This window comes from Pyrus communis, chromosome 15 (assembly GCF_041283825.1).
Source record: "Pyrus communis isolate YQ-2024b chromosome 15, ASM4128382v1, whole genome shotgun sequence".
Taxonomy (NCBI): domain Eukaryota; kingdom Viridiplantae; phylum Streptophyta; class Magnoliopsida; order Rosales; family Rosaceae; genus Pyrus; species Pyrus communis.
The window spans coordinates 35793225-35807060 of record NC_142579.1 but is presented as its reverse complement, the minus strand read 5'-3'; positions in this window follow the sequence as shown (position 1 = coordinate 35807060).

Genomic DNA, 13836 nt, shown 5'->3' with positions numbered 1-13836 from the left:
ATTTAGCCATTATTTCTTGGCAGACTAGTCCTTTAACAAAAGCTTTTGGCAGTCTTCTAGTTTCCAGGAAAGAGACCTATTTCTTGGAAAACAATCAAAATTTGAGCATCGCCAAGGCATGCTTCGATCCACACATCAAGCTGAAAAAAGGTGTGGCATATTAGGATTTAACCACATCAAAGGGATGAGGAAGTTAACACAAATTTTGTGTCATGTAATTTCCATAAAATCCGATTGACGAAAAGAAAAGAAAAAATTAACACATATATGAATGTCCCTTAATTATTAAGATTGGGTAATATGGATTAAAGGGTGAGGTAGAGTGACAAAGTTGACATCTTTCTAGAAGTACTAGCTACTTAAATTTTTATGTCAAGGTAGCATATAATAGATTAGCAAATAGCACCATATATAGTAAATTCGCATATAATACATGTATTTTATATATATATATATATATATATGTACATGTTTTTTAAAAAAACTTATGTTTTTAGTACACGTTTGAATGATTCGTTAAATTGCACCTTTTTTTTAAACTCCAACATGTGATCCACGTACTTACGTATTTTTCACGTTTAGTACATGTTATATATTTAGACGTATTTATCAATAATACACATAAATTTTACGTATTCAATAGGCATTTTTAACATATTATTTAAAAAATAAAAGTAATAAATATCTTTAATAAAAGTATTAAAATTTAATGAAAATGGCCAAATTATCCAAAGCATATTTTAACAAAGTTGCCTAATAATGTACGTACTTAATGTTCACGCTATACCCGTTCCATATTTTATTAACTATGAATAACACTTACTTTAAATTACATCATAATGAAATTCATTCCTCGTATTGCCATTTTAACTTATTAAGACTAGAAAAAGTCATGAGTTGTGAAAGTCAAAAAAATTGGAAAGAATGTTTGAGAATGAGATCAAGTTGATCAACCATTCTAGTCCCCTAATCAAACTAAAACTTGATTTTTGTGATATTGGTTTACAAATTTTAATGGGAGAGTTTATGTGTTAATTAGTGAATGCAAGACATGTTAGAAATCAAAATAGTTCAAATACTCATGTGCTATAAAATACAGAGAAAACTATGAATAATTCTACTGTATCGAGATACTCCCCCTTTTAGAGAAAAATAAATAAATAAAACAAAACACCTCCTCCATCTTTTTGAAAAAAGGAGAAAAATATAACAGGAAGTCAAAAGAAATCATGAGAAATGAATTAAAATATCTCATTGTCAACCATTAATTTAGATCAAAATTTAGCTGGACGTTGGTATGGAGTATGCAGATCAAGGGTTCGGATCCTCCTAGCAAGAGAATCTAAATCTTGGAAGATCTTGCCTTTTCATGCACTGCATGTTTTCATGTGGCTATCAATTTACACAAAATAAATAGAACACTTATTTTAAAAATAAAAATAAAAAATTAAACAAATATATCATGATTTTGGCGCCAAATAGTCTATGATGGTTTCTTTGATTCTTTGGCATACGTTAAAAACTTACTGGACATAAGAAGTAGTTGGTATTTATGCCTACATGTGTAAACGGAGCGAATGATATAGCAGTAGAAAAATGTTAACTTGTGAATTCCAATGATAGTGAAGTGGGAGACTCGAACCTAGGATTTCAGGTACGCTTAGGACAATTTTAATGAGTGATCCAAGATAATTTGCAATTTGTATTTTATAAATTTTTATTGTCAGGAAAATTTTTTCATTGAGCGCATCTCCAATGGAAGATAGAAAATGTCTTTAAATTTTGAAATTTACATTTTACATTTTTAGTTGGGTAAAAAATACTCAAATGACGAAATGTAAAATATTCATCTTCATCGGATATATATAAAATTTATATCTTTTTTAAATCTTTAAGATTTAAAAACTCCTAAACTTTAAATCCTAAATTCATGCAGGTTGACACTCGATTGGAGCAAAGATACTATTTTGCTTTCTAAGGGATTTCCAACCTTCATCACCATTTTCTTGAACAGTTCCAATTCCTCGACAACTTTATTGTGTGCATTATTTTTTCGGGTATGTTATTGTTTGAAGTAAATGAACAGAGAACGGTCGCTTTAATTAAAGCTTTTGTTTAGCGATTCCTTGAGCAACACTTGACGTTATTGCTTACAACTCAACGTTTTTCCATTGCTTCATAGCCACCAAAAAAAAATGTTTTCCCGTTTCTTAATAAATAAATAAAAGACTAATTAAGCATTTTATAAATTTTCAAACTCATAACAAAAGTCAAGATTCAAGAAGAAACTCCGTAGCCCTATTGGTTATTGATTTTTATCTAAGCATTTTTAAATGTATGAGTTTGGAGCCTACTGACTGAAAATTTTGTGCAAATCCTTCCATCAAATAAACGTTATGGCAATATTGTAGCATAATTGTACTGTGGGCACGAATAGAAAATTGTGATCATGAGATGTTATGGTAATTTTTTTTTAGGTAACCCGTGCCTTGAAAATTTTCTAGTTGCACCTCTACTAAATGGATTCATTTTCTTCAAAATTAGTTATGCATGTGAACCGCATTTTGCAAACATTTAGACTAATATATGTCTTTATTAATTTATAATAACATTTTGTCAAAAGAAAAGAAAATGAACAATCTTTTTATATTACAGCTTTTCTCTAGTCGACAATTTTAGTTTTTTTTTTTTTTCTTTTTGGGAAGTGTTATAGGCACTCCAAAATTTTCATTCTACACTCCTCGCAAGTGTATTTTTCTTTCTAAATATAGAAAGTTTGGAGTGTAGAATGAAAATTTTGAAGTGCCAATAACAATTCGTTTTTTTTTTTTTTTTTGACAAACGATAGCATTAGTGGGTTAAATTGTTAGTTGTTAGGGGAGAGAGGGATCAGAGGGATCAAAGGGGATCAAACCGCAGCAGAGTACATAGGTATGATTGTTTTCTACCACTGAAGTAAAGTGCCATCTACACATTGTGAGTTAAAAAAAAAATAAAATAAAATAAAATTTTGTGTGTAACCCTAAAAAAGCTTCAAATCAAAACCTTGATATGGATAAAAATAAATAAATTTAAAAATAAATAAATTTAAAAATAAATAAATAAAAAAATAAAAAGATAAAACACTGAAGCTAAACATGAACTTTAAATGCCTCTATATCCAGCTCTTGTAAAAGATCCGACCAAACTCAGCATCAAGATTTTAATTATTTTCTTTACAGTAAGCATCAAGATTAATTGGATCTGTATGATTCATATGTACCATGTGTACAAAATCCCCACACATCCGGAGAAGATATGTCGGTCCATATAGTCAAGCATTTTTTTTTCCTTCTTATTAATATTAATCTATATTGTATGTTATATAGAGTATAATATGAAAATTAGCTAGCTATTTCTTGGTACATGCACCTAAGTGGAAGTTGAGTGAGGCACAAAATTTGCTGGTAACAAATTCTTTAGTTTTATTAAACCAACTCCAAAATCTCAGACCACCTTGTCATCATCTACTCTCTCTCTCTCTGTGTTGCCAATCGTCTTTGTCTCATAATCTGCAAGATATGATCATATATACGCACTGTTTTTCTCGAATCTTTTCTTGACATTATCATTTTAAACCAGTTTAAAACTCATAAGCTGCATAGGAATTCTCAATCATTTGATCAGTTGTATCTTTTACCTCATATTTGGTGTACGGATATTGAGAAACTAAACTTGATAAAGTTTCCTGTGTTTATGTTATTGAATGGATATATAACAGATACGTTGCAGAGTTTTACAACTTTATTTATTAAAAATTCAATTATTTATTCACTTAGGCATCTTATTTTCTGATCTTTTTGCTAAGCTTGTTACAGAAAATGGATCGTGTTGGGGTGGCAACGATCAGATATTTTTCTTTTATAATCGAATCACAAATTTCGTTTCACCGCCAAAGGCCTAATAGCAGAATTGTAAAAAAAAAAAAAAAAAAAAAAAACAACCCTAGTTATACATGCATATCACAAATGTATCAGCAATGTGACATCTGTGTCAATTATACAATGGTATTTAGAGAGAAACTTGCATACAACATTATATACTTGACACGAGATGTCACGATAACAGTATACTCATGTCATGAAAGTCATTCTCCTTCTGCATTGATCCATATGAGTTTGATTACTGCATATAGGAAACAAAAACATTGAGATTTCTATAACAATATTGCCATATTGGTGTGAATCTAAATAAAGTGGTCCATAGTATTAGTACTACGGCCGTCATAGTGGTGTGAATTAGAGCAGTTTCACCCCACTAAGGCAATAATTAGCCTCTTAATTGGATAGAGGCAATTTAGTAATTGTCCGAGTACATCGCCACTTCGTAAATAAATTGCCCGCACAATTCGATATTAAAAAATTATTTTTTTAAAATATTTAATAAATAAACAATTAAAAATCTACTCTTATTTTGTTATTTATATACATATATATATATATATATATATATATTTTATTTTTGTCAAATGATAAATTTTGTTAGATTAGTCATCAATGGGGTTCGAATTCACGCTGTCATGCAAGGACTCAACACCTTTCCACCATTGTGGTAAAGTGCCGGTGCTTGCTATTATTTATATTTTTTTACTTTTCGAGAATAATCTCTAGGTTCCTCCGATGCCTTCCTTTCTCTCTCTCCCTCTATCTTCATTACCCTCTCTTCCTCTCCATTTTTTTCTCCGCTCCTCTCCCACTTCCTCTCTTTTTGCCCATTTCTCTCTCTCTCTCTCGATCCCGCCTCTACCCGTCATCCTCTCTCTCGATCCTGCCTCCACAAATTTGGGTTTCAGATCTGGATTTAGAGTTTTGGGTCTGTAACTCAACCTTTCCACAACTGCTCCATCCGCTCTGTTCATCTTATTTGGGTTTTCTAGAGAAAAGTTAGTAGCATATGAGTTTCTGGAGAGGAGTGGGAGAGAAACATGGATGAAAGTGTTTTGGACGTGGCTAATGTCAACATAACATCAGACCACTCGAGTACAAGGTCAGGCGGTTCTTGCTCGGTTACTAGGTCAGGGGGAGTTGGGCCCACCGAATAGCCCCACTGATTTAGGTGGGCTAGAGCTGTTTTTGTTGGGTAGGGGGAATCACCTAATTGCCCTTGCAATTGGGAGGGGTGGAGTTGCTACCTCTCACTTACCAGTGAAGAGGAATATTACTAGATCGTAGTACTAAATGACTTAAATATGACATTATAGTAAATAAATAAGAATGATTTGATGTGAGTTCTAACTAGTAGTTGTAAGACTTGTCTATTTTCATTCTTCCCGATTTTATAATTAGTTATTCTCTTTTCTCTCGCTCAAATGGTTGGCCATTTATCATTTAGGAGTCAAATTCATGTATTTAACATAGGGGTGTGATATCCACACACCTCTTTTTACTTCTCATACACTTTTTTTATTTCGATCGTCGGACCGGATGAATTGGATAAGATCAAAGAACATAAATTAATAAGAAGTGTGTGAGAAGTAAAAAAATGTGTGTAGATAGCACACCTCTTTAATATATTGCACTCAAGTCAACTAAAAAATAAAAATAAAAATATATTTAAGAACAGAATTATGTAACCAATTGTGTTTGATAATTCCTATATAAATTGAAAGCAAAGTCAATTCTCCAATCCACTCCTAAGACCATCCACATTGGTTTAGGATAGTTTAACTAATATATATACACGAGTTCGGCACCTTGAATTGATTCTTATGACATTATTGCTACAGTGGTACAACTTTGGTGGACGTGAGTTCTATCTATTAGTTGTGGAACTTATCTACTGTTTTTTTGTTCACACTCTACTATTGGTTTCTGTTCTCTCTCAAAAAAGTTTGTCCTTTATTGATTAAAAATTAAACTCATGAGTCAAATATATTAAACTCAAGAATTGATCACTTTCATTTAACTCAATCTTTTAGCCCTTTTCAAAAATTTTGATCCGTATAAAATAATGGAATCAAATTCAAACTTTTTATCCCACTTCAAAAATTTGATTCCTATAAATTACAAAAGCTTAACTCCTATAAAATATTGAAATCAAATTCAAAATTTCAATCTACAACGCAAAATCGAACAAGATAATGATCAAACTTCAAACACAAAACTCAAGCTTGTCTCACTGGAAAAATGACTACTCCGACAATACTCAATTTATAACACTTGGTGCCTCACAAGACGCAATGCGAACATGATCTCATAAGGGGGTAGAAGAGCCAAGAGGAAGGCATTTTATGCTCAAAGTACAATTCTCACGTTTAACTATACCATTTTGTTAAGGTGAATAAGGAATGGCAGTTAAGTGATTAATATAATGTTAGAAAAGAATCACCAATTGGTGATTCTTGCATTCAACTATACCATTATTTTTAAATTTTACTACGTTCATTGCTTAATCACAGAATTTAGCCCACGAATTATGGGCTCTGCTTAAAACTCAAGACCTAAACCCTAATCCTACGACACTCTAAGGACATTCTGAAACCTTAAATTTCAAAATCAACCACAGAGCACAATCATAAAAAGAATAAGTTTGAGAGCAAGATGGGGTTAATTTCCACACCTCCCCGTTTAGTTAGGCACAACGTACAATAAAATTCGTAGCTTATCCTAAAGGATAGTGCTTGTTGGATTAGGATTCTTTCCCCTCCTCTTTCCATCCCCTTCTATCCCCTCCTCTCACATTCTCTATTTTGTCTTTCTATTTCTATAAAAAAATTAATATAAGATGTTGACATGCCTTAACCATGACCTTTCAAATAGGTGGGGAGGAAATGAGAGGGAAAAAAAGAGGGGAGAGAATCCTACTCCGTACTTGTTTCTCTCATATGGGGGACTTAGCTCCCTCAACTTATGATGACGAACATTCCAAACATCATAACTGGAACAGTTCATTTTCTTATCATCATCTAAAAATCATATATGCAAATAATTATTATTCAATTTGGAGATTTTTAGCCATTCATACGTTGTGCATAAACAAATAGATGGTTCATCATAAGGATGTTACTTATTATCAAAACATTTGATTGGTTTAACACGTATATATGACTAAACAATATCCAAATTGAATTTGTGCGGATATAATTTTTAGATATGATAAAGAGAATGAATGGTTTCAATTGATGTTCGAACGGTAAGTGGAATGACAAGTTCTCCATAGAAGACACAAGCATTATCCTACCTAAAATATTTAGTTGGACTTATACTTTTGTTAAAATTATGTTCCAATCCTTGGTGGTGACATTTCCTGATTGAAATCTTGTGTCTTTTAAACTTTAAATGAAGTCCTTTGATTTATTTCCACATCAGTGTTTTATATTATTATATTATCAACAAGAATTTAATTGAGTGTTTAACTCTTCTCTTTCAGGCAACTAAATATGTTTTTAATACAATCAAATTCTTAAATCTTTGATGTTTAACTTTTTAATCCTTGGTGTTTATCTTTTTAATCCAATTAAATTCTTAAATATTTTGTATTTTTTTTAATCTACCGAAAAACTTAAATAAGTGGGAAAAATATTTTTTATATTATTTACCCATATGTAAGTGGTCACAATATTTTTATTTATAAGTGGTTACAATATTTTATTTTTTATATTATGTACCCATATTACTTACTCATATGTTTTTTGTCATAGATTGTGCTCATATGCCAATAAATTAGTTTCGGCACATTACTATATGTACTTGCAGAGAATGTATATGTGTGTGTGTGTGTGTGTGTGTGTGTGTGTGTGTGTAATATACATATACATGGGCACATTTGTTTTACATTTTAATAATATGTATGCAGAATATTATTTTAAAATTATATTGTTTAATTGCTTTTTTTATTCATTTAATCAATCGAAATTTAGGGAAATATTTTCATTTTTATTATAGTCCATTACATGTAGGATTTAAATGTCATAACATCTTAAGCTTAATTGCTGACATGGAAATACAATAATATTTATATAGTAACGTGTACAAAGTCAAAAGATTTTGATAAAAAATTAAAAATCAATAAGGTTTTAGTTAAAGAGTATTAATGGTTAGGAATCGCATTCAAAGTCTCTTTTTCTTTAAACAAAGTACTTTTCTTTAAAAACTATTTGCTAACTGGTGTTTAATCTTAATTCTTTATAAGTTGAGATTTCCTTCGGCAGTGACTGACTGATGAAGATAAAGTACTCAAGGCTCATGTTTGATACAAAGGCCCTCTAGTGCTAGCAAAATGATCATTAACTACAACTTATGTGATTAATACTATATACTTCTGCAAATTAATATACACGACAAACCATGGAATCTTCCTCTCGTGAAAATGTTAGTTGTTTTACACAACCTGCATTATGCTCATGAGTTATCATGCATGGCACAACAGTACCGAAATCAAGACTTTAATATAGATATTGAATTCGTTAGTCATTAGCCGAAAGATAATTTATCATTGTTGTCGTTGACGTGATTGTTTGTTCGTGATTAGAGACATTGTTAAAGGTTCAATTAGAGCCTCATTAAGTAAGTTTTCGACTTATTTAGAGCTCATTTATTCTTGCTGGAGGCCTGACTAACTGGACTACTTAGCCAGGTGGGTGTTTGTTTTATAAACAGAATTTGATCGATTCAATGAATCAGTATATTCCATGCTAAGTGCTAACTGCCATTTAATTTGAGGTAATCGGTACGTTTAAGTGTTTAATTAAGGCTCTTAGCCATAGAAATAGACTACTCAACATCAACATCAACATGACGGCGCTTCTAAACAAAATTGGCCACCATAACAATCAATGGCAGAGCCAGAAAATATTTTATGGGTGGGCTAGCTAAAAAAATTACCCTAAAATCAATTTTTTTGGTTTTTGCTACATACGTATTCTATGCAAAAATTTAAGTTTAACTTTTGTATTTATATACTTAAAATTTGCCTGGCAGAAACTCAATAATTAAGCTTCGCAATTGCAAACTAACAAAATTACAATGAATCATCAAATTTCACATATATTTAGATTTAAACACAAGAAGAAGATAGAAAACTTGATATCTCAATTAAAATCACACAACTAGATCAAAGCAAAACACTGAAAGTAGAAGTAAAGACAATATTAAAAAATTGGTTGAAACTAATATAAACTCCACTACTATTTCAAAGCAGAATAATCTTGAACAAAATGACATCACAATTTTCGTGGTAATTTTTATATTTTTAGTTATGCTAAATACTCACTGGGCTAGTTTCATTAAAAATAATTCTTCTTACACATTTTTTTTTGTCTATTATATCTACACACTAAAGTATATATAATACATATTGCTACAAATCCTCCCTGGGCTACAGCCCACCGTAGCCCTTAATGTGGCTACGCCATTGATAACAATGACATTGATGAATACATAGAAAGCTGCTATTAGAACATCTCCAAAGGAGATAATTGCAAAGTTAAATTTGCTATGTAACGTACAATGGAGGTAGTAACCAATTAGAAAAGTAAAGAGTTATCAATTGAGAGTTGAAAATTGGGTCTGCCATATAATTATTCAAAGTATTGTTTAATAAAGAGTTTTAAAAAACACTTTTGAAGAAAAAATTTGATAAGTAACTCTTAATAGTCCTACTATGACCCCTTTTTTTTTTTGTATTTTTTTTGTATTTTTTTGAATTACTTACTCTTTGGCAGGTCATTTATATATATGGAGCTGGAACCCAGAAAATATAACAAATTAGCAAATAAACAATCTTACTGAGCTGCTAACTAATGACTATACCTTTCTGGTTCATATATATAGTTAAAGTTCTTGTATTAGATTTAGCAAGATGTTTTGATAAAACAAGAGATTATGTAAGATGTAAGATAAATAAAAAGAATAATGTCTGCAACTGTGTGTTATAGCTAGGTCAAATGAGATTGTCCGCCTCTCTCTGCACATGAATATGATAATTACTCTCTTTGTAGATTAAAGTAGTTTAAAATATCAGTTTGTCAATAAAAACTCAAACCTAGCTAGTACTCATGATATTGCTCTTCAAGTCTGCAGTTAAAGTTTTTCCACCCCTAGCTATATTTATATTTTTTTGTCGAACACCTCAAGCCATATTATAAGATCAGCCTTTAAAAAAAATATTTAGGTCAATTAATCTATATAGGTCAGTCTATTTAACACTTTGGCTCATGTCTTATTCATTTGTCTTTGAATCTATAAGGTGTAAATTAAGTTCAGAAATTTGGAGAGAAGAGGGCATATTCAAAAATTCCAAATTCGAAACAAGTAGATGCTCCATCAACTGCAACACCAACAAGAATAATTATGCTGTGTTTGGAGAAGTGGCACATCATAGTTGCAGTTGCAGGTGCTGTCTGCATCTCTCGTTCGAAATATTAGTAATTTGACAACACTCTTTGTATAATGTGTCATACACAATGGAAAGAGAATCTATCTCTTTTACCAAATTCTTTCAATCATTTAATCTGAGCTCTTGAAATTTAATCTAACGGTTACAAACAAAGGGTCTCTTTAACAGTTATAATAATTTTAACCATTAGATCAAATTTTAAAGACTCGGATTAAATGATTGGAAGAATTTAATGAAAGAGATCCGAAGAGAATCTCTTTCCATATATAATCTAATTCCCTTTTGGACTAGGGGCATTAACTCATTAATTAAGTTTATTTTTTGTATGGACTTTTGCTTTCTATATACTATTTCCTTTCTAGCCCTAAAAGTGCATGTATATGGCCGGACGATTGGTGAACCGAATGCCTCAATACTTTTGACCTTTTTTTGTTTAATAACATTCGTTCATAAAATTTGAACTTTAAGCATTATCTAATATAACCGAAACAAAATGTTATTAGATTGTTTAGATCAACTGAATAATTGCGTTTTGACCCCCATTTTAAGGTATATAGTTAAGTCATACAAAAATTAAGCAAGAGAGAAATCAAGGCAACCAAAAAAATTATATACTAGAAATCCAACAATCGAAACCTTATTTTTGTAACAAAAAATATAAATAAATCCTAGTTTAATATACAAATACACTGAATGTAGGCTGCTGTGGTTTAGATATATAATATAACACGTCATGGTCTGGGAGCTTCTGCTAAAGATTGGATGAAGGAAAACACAATCATCTTTGGAAATATGGAAGACAACAATGAATTGTGCGGTGGTGTATTATATTTCTCTGGCGACTTTTGAAAAATAGTGTATGCTTTCCATTCTACGAGTATCCTGTGACATGTTTAATTTCTAGGAGCAGGTAAAATAATATATGTCCTAACTGCAGTTCCTAATTTTGTAGCAAAATCAAAATGTGTCCATTTTTCATGGGTTAACTTATACGGCTTGTCCCAACCTTTATGATCATAAGCATCTTATGTAGAGGAGTATTTGGATGCACTCAGAAACCCAGTCTCGTAGTATTACTATTATACTTAAATTTTTGGTGTACTACAAAATCAAAGAAGCATACATAAGTTTAAATAGTTGGACTGCCTGTCACAAACATGTATATACCATTTGAGACTCAGATGTATTGTAGTAACCACTAAATTAAATTTTGATCATGGATTATCACTTTTTGCTACAATATGTATTGGGATTGTACTTAAAGACTAGCAGTTAGCCAGTGTTTATCGGGAAACAATTGGAACCATTGTATTAAACCTAGTTAGGGTTATTTCACATCCATCAAGATAGTCAGAGAGATGTGTAAAATAAGATTGTCTTCACACATTTTTATAGCCTGATCACGTGGAAGCGTAACCAGTACCACCCCACTTAGCTCACCATCTTCTGGTTTTGCCGAAAGAATCCAAACTTGCCCTAATATGAACACCGGCTCAATATAACATAACACATGAATTGGTGCAATCACATCTTAAAAAATGGCCGAAAAAGGGTCCACGGCCTCTAAGCTCGAACAAATGAGATTGCAACCGTTCATCAAGGACGGAGATTGGTCGTCGTTACATTCAAGCCATTCTATCAAATCCATGCTTCCCTAGTATCCATTTTTGCCCCCACTTCACTTACAGAACTTGCAGCTTGTGAAAAATTCTCTTTTTGGAAACCGCCTAGATGAACCTTGTTACAAACCATGCAATTTCCAAAGAAGCCTTTATTTGACCTCAAAACCTTTCTCATATCCATGCATATGGACATGTTAACAAGCCCATCTCTCGTTCCTTTCACGTTGCTAATACAGATCCACAACACCCCAGCAAGGACCTCAAACGGTGTTGGGCTTGATTTGTCAGTTGCACCAATGGGCTGGCTGGGCCATGGCCATACAAGCCCGAACCATATCGTCCGAAAAAGCAAGAGCAATAGTTCTGTGTTTTGTGCGGTGAAATGACTTGTTGATGGAGGTTGTGTAGTGGTTGATCAGGGCGGCATAGGGCTTTTGGTTCGGCCTTCTGTTTCCAGGCCCCCGCGATGCAACGGGTGGGAGAATATTGGATGCATGATCTTGCCGAAGAACATCGTGCCAGCCCAAGCTTTGAAGAACATGGTTGCACAAGTTTGATCTGCAGGGAGATGAGCGCAACTCAGCCCAATTGCTAATCCACCATCCTCAAACTCCGTAAGCTATACAAAAGAAAAAGGCACAATGTCGCAAAATGTTAATATGAGAAAATGATATGTTGCTCAACTATGAATCTGAACAACGATGTACCTAGCAAGAAACCGGTCATACTGATATTCAATTAGAGTACTGCATAGTATGTCAAATTGTTTACTAAGAGCATATTTCTATGTTACGAGGAGAAAATCTTAAACGTAACCAGTTGTATACAACTACGAATCTATCTCTCATCACGTGATTAATTTATATGTTGCAAAAGATATAGACATAATTGTGTACAAACAGAGATAATGATGCAGCGGAGTACTAACATGATTACCTGAACATAAAATGTGGACCAAAAATAAGGTTTATGGTACATTTCCTCCCAATAAACAAGCATAAGCTCCTTTTCCCTATCCACATTTTTTAACCATTCCTCCAAACTCCCTCTTGCCTTACCTTCAATCATTCTCACGCCCGCATCATTGCACTTTATCATCCACTGCTCTTTGTCATTCTTCTGCAACCGGGCCGTCATTATCTGATAATTTGTGAGCGCTACCGTCAGGGACTCTCTAAGCTTCGTTGTGATTTCACAAGGCTCCCTTGGCAGCTTGGTTGATGGATAGTACAACACCATTCTAAGGTGGTTCTCCTCCATGTGGCGGTCATGAACCAATAGAGGGTAGGTTTTTCCGGCTTGGATGGGCTTCGTGCTCACCACTGTTCGCTTGCAGATGAATTCTATGTCTCTATACGGGACAAAGGAAGGGATATAACTTAGCGATGGATTGACGCCTTGACGTAGTGAAAGTCATTAATTCAAGCTTGATTATTCCTAAACTTAATGTGAGTTTTTCTTTCGAATACTACTATAAAAGCACACAGAGTCCACTAACTCTCTAATACATGAGGGTTGTTCATGCAATGATAAAGTTCATCTTAATTAGAGTGTGTCTCAGCAAGTGTATCAATTTTGTTTGCTTAAACAACATTATTGTTTTTTATTTCTCTTTTCACTTGCTTCCCACTTCTTAGCCTTGAATTCGTCCTCGAACATCAAATGAAATGTGAATAACTCAGTCCTATCAAATATGTAGTGTTCACTAAGATTTTCAGGAATTACATTGACGTTGGTAAGTTAATGCATTAAACTTCCTAATAATATCTTAGTTGTTTAGAAGCCCAATTGTAAGTCCATTGGCCCTGCAGACCCAAACCCAAAACACAGCCCAACTGAA